Here is a 10019-nt window from a genome sequence, read left to right as displayed (position 1 = left end):
TTACGAAAGTCAGTGTGAAGTACCCAAATTTGAAACTTTTTTTTATGTCCATATGAGGGATTCTTGTAAAAAAACGACCTGCCTTAAATCGGTCGCATTTTAAAGTAGACTTTTTGATATGTGCCTAGATAGATACTGGTCCCTAGAAGCCAAAAATATTTTTTTTGAAAATTCTTCGATTCTTCTTTGGTGATCGAAAACAGAAAACATGCACTTTTCATATGGAAATTTCTCCGGCTACATGACAGCCTCATGAAGGTGTGGGGTGTCATTGAAAGGTAATTGAATGTTTCTTCGGGACAAATGGTCGAATGGATTGAGTCGAAAAGCCACAAAAACCACAAAAAAATGGTTCTCCTAATTCTTACAAGTTTTAGCTTTCGAATGACACCACACATTCAAGGGTACTGGTCTGATGACCGCAAGCTTGACGTGCAAATACAGCACTAATCTTTTCACACGTGATTTTCATACATCTAAGTAAAAGAAATCGATCTTTTAACACATTGAACATTGTTTATTTATTGACTTCTTTGTTCAAACAAACTACTAAAGCTCAACGGCAGCAAGCCAAAGATGCTGTTGATCAGAGGCTCAACGGCAGCAAGCCAACGATGCTGTTGATCAGAGGCTCAACGGCAGCAAGCCAAAGATGCTGTTGATCAGAGGCTCAACGGCAGCAAGCCAACGATGCTGTTGATCAGAGGCTCAACGGCAGCAAGCCAAAGATGCTGTTGATCAGAGGATCATCGACGTGCACTGCAATGAACTTGATCTTGATGGATGGTGAAGTGATCGAAATGGTTGAAGAACTGAAATATCTGGGAGTTATAATAGACAACAGACTAACGTCGATTATGTGTGCAAAAAAGTTTCAAAAAAGGTGGGAGTGCTATCACGACTGGCTAAATTTATTACATTGGATGGTCGAATCAACACATACAAATCAAAAATCGCTCGACATTTCGATTATTGTGCAACTATACTTTAACTCCTCTGTGACGAAACATCATTCACCCGGATGCAAAGGCTAAAAAAACCGTGCAATGAGATCTATCCTGATATGCAAAAAAAAAACTGACATCAGTACGTGCGATGCTAGACGCTAGAGTCACTGAACCTATTGAATATTAGGCAGCGAGTGCATGAAACGGGGTAGGGTAGTCTCGCACACCACACAAATTCATGGTGTGCGAGACTCACCTCTAAGTAGTGAATCTCGCACAATCATGACTTTTCGTTACATGTCGTATAAGGACGCATACTATGATTCGCGTGTGCGAGATTCCCCGACACCCATGAAACTACCTTGAAATTCATTCACAAGCTGAAGTTTGGTGTCCTACCCATTTATCTGAGCGAGATGGTGACATTAAACCAGTCGTGTCATCATTCTTTAGGACACGGCCTACCCGCATCTCGTTCTGTATAATAAAAAAAAGCAATAAATTCGCCTTCCACAGAGAGTATTTGTTCAGGAGCACTTTCCCCCTCATAACTTGAGTATTCCTTACTTTTATCTGAAGAGGAGAACTGATTTACTACCATGTTCGGCCATTCAACGGAAGGTGTGAATGAATGTGAGGAACGACTGCATGGAATGAGTTTGGCATTTTCATATCTTTGATGTAAATTCACCTCCGCTGCGATGGCTTTTATTCCTTCCTTAGAGTCTTATAAACACACAGCAATTTCAATTTATCCGATGCAAACTTTTGGTTACAAAATTCGTAGAACTCGAATGGAGTTGTTATTTTTTCGCTCATTTCCGGCAGGACAATGAATGTTAACAAATTTAAAATATTCTCGCTGCATTTCAACTGGTACAAAACAGCACCGCTGTAACAACCGAATCAAAACGATCACGACTATCACAATGGGAAGAAGAAGAACAACAAAATATGTACATTTTTCCATACGTTTTACTTTTGTAAAATTTTCACATTAAAAGGATTTTCTTTCGGGAAAAATTCAGCTTTATATTGGTATATAATTTATGAAAAGTGAGCGTTTAGTTCTCTTTTTTGCAATAACAAACATAGCTGTACAAAGTAAGGTGAAACATTTATATTAACTCGATGAAGGCAAAATGTACGGAAATGTATGGGAATCACCAGAATTGGAAGTGACTTTTCTGCGGTTCTAATGCACAGTTTTTAGTGATAAATATAGCTTGTTGAACTCGCATTGATTTTATTTATTTTCAAATGGAATTTTTTAGATTTTGGACAATTTGGAAAAGTAAAAATGTGCGCCTAGTTGCCTTGTTCGTAGCGCTGGTCGCTTCCTTCTTTTAGGTACAAACTGCATCAACTAAGTTCATAATCTAAGCGTTTAACTGATTCAAGTAGAAGAATGAACATACGGAGCTGAAATATAAAAACAAATTGGAGTGGCATAAACACTTAGGGTTGCTAAATTAGACTCGCACATAAATTAATGTCGCCATTTTTTTACTAACTCAATTGCAATCTAAAAATTGATCTAAGTTAATAAAGTGCTAGAATTCCGACCGATAACTTGTTAAAGTTAACTTGCTAAACTTCGCAAATAGAACATTCGATATTTTAACGTTGCGAATTGATAGGTGTTACATGGAACACGAAGGCTCTACACATACTTGTATGAATCTTACGATTCATTAGTTTCATGCGAGTCTAAAAATCAATGCTAATTTATGTGAACAAAAATATCCCAGACATACCATTCCTTCGAAAGCTTCATCAGATGATGCGTCCTTTGTAAATTTTGACATCATACTGCTTACTTCTTCAGCAACTTCTGATGGAATAACGGCTGTTAGTTCTGTTTTCAATTTTTCAATATCTTGAAGTGTGACGTCGTTCTTGTCCGGCCAAATCTGGCAGATTTGTTCCAGCCTTTCATCAAAATTTCGGATACACTTGATTTTTGAGCTTCAGTCAAAGTGATTGTCTTTTTCACAGCAATATTTTCGATCACCAGTGTGAATATTTGGGGCTGCAAAAGTTAATTTTTAACCTAATTTGGTTCTTCGAATTCTGTTGTTCAGGATAAACTAACGAGGAAAATATTTTTCTTACTGCTGCTGCTTGAATCATTGGTATCGGCGTCACGTGGCAAGCGAGCTGAAAGGGAAACCTGGAACATAAAACATGAAGTTCACCTTTTGCAACGAACAGCAAAATTCAAGCAAAGTATTAACTTTCTCAATGGCATAACTTTATGTAATTCTTCGTCGCTTAGTGATAAGAAGTACATCTCAGCATATCAATGCAATTTTGCTTAAAAAAGTGTTTTTTCGAAAGCGGTGTGTCAACGTGTTGCATAATATAGTTATTTATGACACCGAGTGCAAAGTACATCATTAGGCTCTGCAATTTAGTCCTTTCCACAAACAATATTCAATCAACAGATTTCATGAGGACATTATTTATTTTCGTCACTTTCACGTACCTAGTGAAAATGTGTGGAAATCGATGAAACAAACATAATTTTTTACAGTAGCGCCACCCTCATTCGAACGAAAATTGTTTGATGACTAGGGATGAGCGGGTTGAGGTTTTTTCAAAACCTGACCCGAGCCGTTATCCATTTCTGAAACCCGCCCGAAAATCGGCCCACCCAGTAAAATCTGTATAAAAAATTTCTGTCGGCGCTGACAGACTTCACACTATTGAAATAAAGTTAGATCGCTGAACGTATTAACGACTCAGTTTTGTGGTTAGTTTTTCGCCAATTGATCAGAGATAAATTTATGAGTATCATCAAATATTGACAGAATTACACCTAACTTTAATATATATTCACGCCATAGGCTCAAAATGCCGTTCAAAATGTCAACCGTCATCCACAGAGAAGCCAACACAACCTCACTTTGAAGTTTTAGCTAACAAATTTGTTTAAGTTGCGGTTATGTTTGCTTCTGTGGATGACGGTCGGCTGTTTTCGGCCTGTCAAAATTCGTTTTTACCGTACGATGGAAGAAACCTACAAGTGTGACTTCTATTTCAAAACGTACCGCATGGCGGGGTCATTTTAACGCTTAGTGTTTGACATATTTATTAGACATAAGCGGAACATCGTCCAACTGTCCTGTCACTTATAAATATTTACATTTTTAGCGCCCTAATGGCGTGAATAATAAGGGTATTCCCAACCCGAGTTTAGTTGTTATACACAAGTATACAAGGTTAAAAAATGAAAGTTTCTGAATTTGACAGATGTGTCGACTGTCACCGCAAACAAACTGCTAATATTTAGCTCGTGATCTCAGGACTTCGGTAAGGTAATTAATTTTTCAATTGGACCAATATTTTTTGCGCTTAAAGACTGAGATTCGACGGATTTCGACATCATCTACCCAACACACAAACAAAAGCATAGCTAACGCCGACCCGTACGAAACACCTATTCGTATCAAAAGCCTTTAATGTGAAACTCTTCATTTCTCTTACTTCATTTTCTTCTCTACTGAAAAACTATTCTTCCTTTTAAATCACTTACATTATCCACTCTTTGCCTTGTTATCATATACAATTAAATTGCCGGAGGCAATATAGACAGCCCCGTACGAAGTCAAATTTCATAAATTCCTATTTAAACAGCTATATACCGCTATATTTACCTATATTTCACTGTAAATAAACATTTCACAGAGGAATATGCTATTATATAGCTCTATATGCCTGTATATAGCTCAATATAGCTGTATATAGGTATATATGGATGTCCATATATGGAATCCCTGAAACCCCTCACACTTAACACATTATTTCCATGTTAACAGAAACTCTCTTAGTACCATTTTCCCCAAGATACTTCAATTTTACTAAAATCCAATATGGCCGCCGGCAGCCATTTTGTTAGGAGACCGGAAATAGTACCGACGCTTTACATTCGTTAATACCTTTCAAACAAAAAAAAATTCATGAAATTCGGTCAAAATTTACTTGAGATATTGTCAAAATACACCACTTTCACTGTACTTCCGAGTAGCCAGATAAGAGCTCACTCCAAGAGACCTAGCTCACGCTCCGGAGAACATAATTTCATAAAAAAAAATTTCCCTGATTGGTACGGTCAATACCTATCTAATAAAGCTAAAACAGACGAAATATGTTCAAATGTGGCCGACCTACAAGCAAAAACTGCTTGCCGCCCTGTGCCTGTTCCACACCAAGGGGTCTAACTCACGAGTCGGTCATCCGATTTCCATAAACTTTTTTTTTGTCGATCGGTATTGTAAATACCTTTTATTTGACGTATCACTTACAAGTTTAACGTTTAAATGTCCGGAGATATCTTCGAAAAACCGTAAAGCACTTATTGGGCCACAGCTCGGGAGGGGTCGATCCAAAATCACTCATCTTCGAACTTAGCCTGTCTTTTGACATTACCAAACGGGAAAAAAAAGAATTTTCAAAATCGGATGCGTTTTACTCAAGTTATCGTGCAGACAGACAGACGGACAGACAGACGGACAGACGGACATTTTTTTTTCGTGGATTTGGCATCTCTAGACAACCACAATAGGTTTCCCCTTACTCAGGGAGTCCAATTCGACGTGTTACAAACGTATGCGTAAACCTATAAGACCCCAGTACTTCGTACGGGTCTAAAAAGAAAACAATGTTTGATCCAATGCCAAAACTTTCACAGGGATGAAACCGTTCGCCTACTTTTTTCCTTCTTTAGGCCTAAAATGATCAGGAGATCATTACAAATAATAATTAAGAAAAAAATTACTTGGCATTATACTTTGTTCAACCACACAGTGCAGTTGCAAAAGTAAAAGTGCAATTCAAGGACCCACATTAAAATGAGGCCGCTCAATAAATTAAAAGTTTAGGTCAATTTTAAGTTTGTGTTAGATTGGAAGTACGAGTATTACATTTACACATTTCATAATAATTTTATTGCCTGCCCCATGCGAAAATTGACTATTACACGGCTGTTTACCCCCTGCGAAAGTGATCCATTACACTAGGGATATTTGGGGTTTATTTCAAGTTGACAGTTCTTTCAAGTAAAATTTGCCTTGCTTTCATTTTATCTTTTTTGTTGAATGAATCTATCGATCGAAAAAGAATGTAAGAAATATCGCTAAAATAACATTTTTTTGATAAAAATATTGATCGATGAACACAGTTATTTCAGAAAAACTTGTTACGCAAGTAATCTGGTTACAACATACTTTTAGAAGAATTCGCAACACAGAATTGTCGGCCATATTTATTGTAACAATAATTTTGATGTTCCGAAGTAACACTTTATGGCCACACATTTCGTTGTATTTTCCACTTGTAACACTAATTGCTTTTGCTTATAGTACAAACACTACACTTTGTTGCACATTTTTTTGAAAACATCAAAAAGGACTAACAAAATGCACAAACAATGCGTCTTCATCGATACTATAACTGCGAAAAACTATTCAATGTCAACATGTCACCAACGCAATTGTAACTACTGTTGCGACAATACTAATGTAACATGGGTGCTGTTTTCGGGATCAATTTTTTAGTAGACGTGTAGCGTGTGAGCCGATTTCGTCAGTACACTAGATTTGTTTGTAAACGTTTTATCGGAAGAACAGATTTATTTTTGTTTTGTTGGTGTTGGTTTATTGAGGTACTGAATTTATGTAGAATTTCTGCAGAACAGCCGTGTAATAGTCAATTTTCGCATGAGCAGGCAATAAACCAGAATACGTTGGATGCTGCGACGTAATTCATTGCTCTCGGACACAATTTTGTAGAACTCGCGAACTCACTCGTGTTTTCGAGCAACAAGCTTCGGTAACTGTTTTCTCGACAAGTGTAGTTGCATACCTCGCCTTCTCTACACTTGCCTCGAAAACAGTTACCGAAGCTTGTTGCTCAAAAACGTACTCGTGAGTTTGCTCGTATCACAAAATTGTGTCCTTGTGTAATGAATTACTTACGGTCAAAGTAGGTTGACAGACCCACTAGGGTCACGTAAGCCATAGAGTTATTCGTGTTCGTACGGGTCTCAGTCACAGCAAACGCTCCGACTATTCTGATGGCTCGTTTTTATTAAGTTGACATTTCAAACAATCTGTATTGAGTGTGTTCAACAAAATGTATGTAATTGTCATTTCGTGATTTATACACAGACGTATCTTAATCCGTTTCTTTCAGAACCTTGACTATTAGCCGTATATTAACAAAATTCAACTTGCACGCACTATCTAAATTTTTGGCCGTATCACAAATAGACAAACATTAAACGATAAAAATGTCCAGGGATATTTCTGACTCACTTTTCTAAATTTTTCCAACTATTTAGAAAATATGAAAAAGTGAGCAACTTATTGCACTTAAAATCGTAAAATCATATTTTTTCAAATTATTAGGCGTATATTTTTACGTAAGTACGTAAAATTTGTGGTCCCGACATGAAATACGTAATATTTGATAGTGTGAGTTTTTCTCTACTAAATATTATATTTATTTTCAATTAGTTTTGCTATTTAAATCGTTTCTACAAGATTACAGAATTTGAACTTTAGGTACTCAGTTTAGTTCTATGTATTCAAGTAAAAAATGCACAAACTAGTAACATCAACACGTTGCTGAACACATTTTCCACTTAACTATGCTCCTTGTACTTAACATTTGAACATTTCTCGTCAATATTCCTTATTAACAATTGTATTTTGAGTGAGCAAAATTTCAAAATCGCGACACTCGATTTGCAAAATTGAAACTTGACAACTTATTAATATTTTCAAAGCCTACGTGGGTTGGTGAAAAACTCTGCATAAAATTGTACGAAATACCACTCTAGGTATGATTTCTCTAGTGTAGAGATTGCGATTTTATTAGGATCAAAATGTTTCGAATTTGGTCATTGCAAGGCACAAAATGTAGAAGAACTATTCAATAGGTATTTTGCTAACTATTTAGTAAATGGGGTTGTTTTTGCGTACTAGATGTGGAGTTTACAATAGGCAAAATGTAGTTCCGTTATTACATTGAATAAACAGCCTATGGCAAAAATCGCGAGCACTTTGTTCATTTTCCTTGATACTTTTGTTTTGTTACACACGGTTTTTAATTCTATTTTTACTGAACTGAACAAAATTACCAGTTGAGATTGCAGTTTATATAGCCGTTCTAAATCAAATAAAATTTCGGGTTATCGCCTTACGGGTGCGAATCTTAAAATAATTTTGCGATACGAAGTAATGATGATGGGAATGGGAGAATATTCAGCTGGTTGCTAAAAATTTCGCGCCGCGTCATTCACAATAATTGACAAAATGGCTGTATAAGGAAAATGTCACTTTGTGGCTTATTCTGAATGACACGGCGCGAAATTCCTCAACACCACGTCCTGTAAACTGTCTACAGCTGCCAAAAATTTAATATAACATTTAAATCTGAGCAAAAATTGTTCTACTGCAGCTGTAGTACAGCTGCTGTACGAGGGTTAATCCACTTATAAAAAACTGTTCATTTTCGACGCACATCGTAGAACAACTTTTTGCTAAGATTTTCTTATTATGCCATTATAAAAATATAAAAAAGTCGGTTTCCCGGTCCATTAAGTGATACCGTGCATGTCAATTGCGTAACCACCAGTCTTACTTTTTATTTCATTTTTTTTTGTTCGTTGGTCACTCAATAATTACTTTTAGCAAATTTCGTTATCGTCTTAGGGTATTTCCGCCAGTTAAGGTTTCAAAATAGAAGCTAAGAATTAATAAATTTCTTCAATGTTATTCTCATGGTTTTGTTCTTAAGAGACATCTAGAGGTGAGTGGGCTAAACCGAAGTTGACCAAAAACCCGGCCCGATCCGAACCAGTACCCGATTAAATTTTAACGGGCTTCCGGTTATCTGGTTTCAGTGTCTTTCGGGCTATCGGGTGTCAGTATCTGTCTGGTTTCGGGTTATCGGGCCTCAAAAATTTAATTCTGGTCTGATTCGGGTTTCAGTATCTGTCGGGTTTTGGGTTCTCGGGTTGAATAATCGATTCGGGTCGGGTTGGGTTTTGAAAAAACCTCGGCCCTCACACCTCTAGACGCATTGATGCTTAGCCAAAATTGTAGCCTACATTCGCGTGTATCGTATTTTATTTGTGATTTTATTTATTTATCGTATGGCGTATATATACTAGGGTGTAGCGTTTTGACGAAAGTATTTTGTTTTTTAAGGCCTGCGGGTAAGTTCGATGCAGAATGGCTCCCTGATCACGAAAGCAACAAAAAAAATTTGAAGTTCGAAGCTCCCGACTTTTTGGTCCCAAGGCCATAGTGAGATCAATTATGCCGACTGTGTGGAAAAAAATTTGTTAAGTGTGCATGATAATTACTCGTAGAGACCGTGACTTCAATTTGGCATACTTAAAAAAAAAGACTCACCGATGAAAAAGTACAAAAAGTGCTCCCGACCATGAATTTTTCAGATTTTTTTTTGGATGTAAACCTTTCTAAAATCTATGACTGGAAAGCAATCTAGTCGTAGCTCATTTTAGAGGGAATTTCAAGAGCTTTCGAACGAAAATAGACGTAAAGTTTCACTGGGTTGCAGATTCGGTGACCTTCTAGTGTGTAAGAAATGGTACTAGAAAAACCATATTTTTTAATTTTTCACAGAATTTATGCAAGAACGGTTCCAAATTCTTCTCAGTATTGCTGGCGATAATAATGCAGCAACTGTCGAATCTTTATGAAAATTTAAAAATCATCAAAACGACATTTTTTTTAATCTCTTTACATGGCTCATTTATTTTCTATTCGACGAATTACCGATGAAGCAACGAAGGTTGACAAAAAGTGATAAGCCTAACTTTTAACTTAATTTTGACTGCGACATTTTTTGTTATCGATTGAAGAATTGACTTCACTTTTATTTGCAGTTTATCACAATTTGCGTTTATTATTTGAGTTACGTAAATTTGTATTAGATTAAGGCTAGGAATAAGGTCATTAAGGTTGGGAAGAGTTTTCTGATTTGGGAGTTGTTGTGAAATGCGGCAGGAAGTTAGAATCATCCTCCTTTTACGAAATC

The 10019-nt window shown here is 36.6% G+C and overlaps 1 long non-coding RNA gene across 1 annotated transcript; it reads right to left on the bottom strand.

Moving 5' to 3' along the window:
- Positions 1-2189: 2189 nt before the first annotated feature.
- On the bottom strand, positions 2190-8107 carry LOC119077935. The gene is made up of 4 exons (XR_005087896.1): positions 7978-8107; positions 3043-3120; positions 2705-2979; positions 2190-2369 (listed from the first exon to the last, which is right to left on the bottom strand). It is a non-coding gene; the product is annotated as an uncharacterized LOC119077935 (long non-coding RNA).
- Positions 8108-10019: the final 1912 nt, after the last annotated feature.

This window comes from Bradysia coprophila, unplaced genomic scaffold (assembly GCF_014529535.1).
Source record: "Bradysia coprophila strain Holo2 unplaced genomic scaffold, BU_Bcop_v1 contig_24, whole genome shotgun sequence".
Lineage (NCBI taxonomy): Eukaryota > Metazoa > Arthropoda > Insecta > Diptera > Sciaridae > Bradysia > Bradysia coprophila.
The sequence above is the reverse complement of the archived record's forward strand: the minus strand, read 5'-3'. Positions and strand labels throughout refer to the sequence as shown.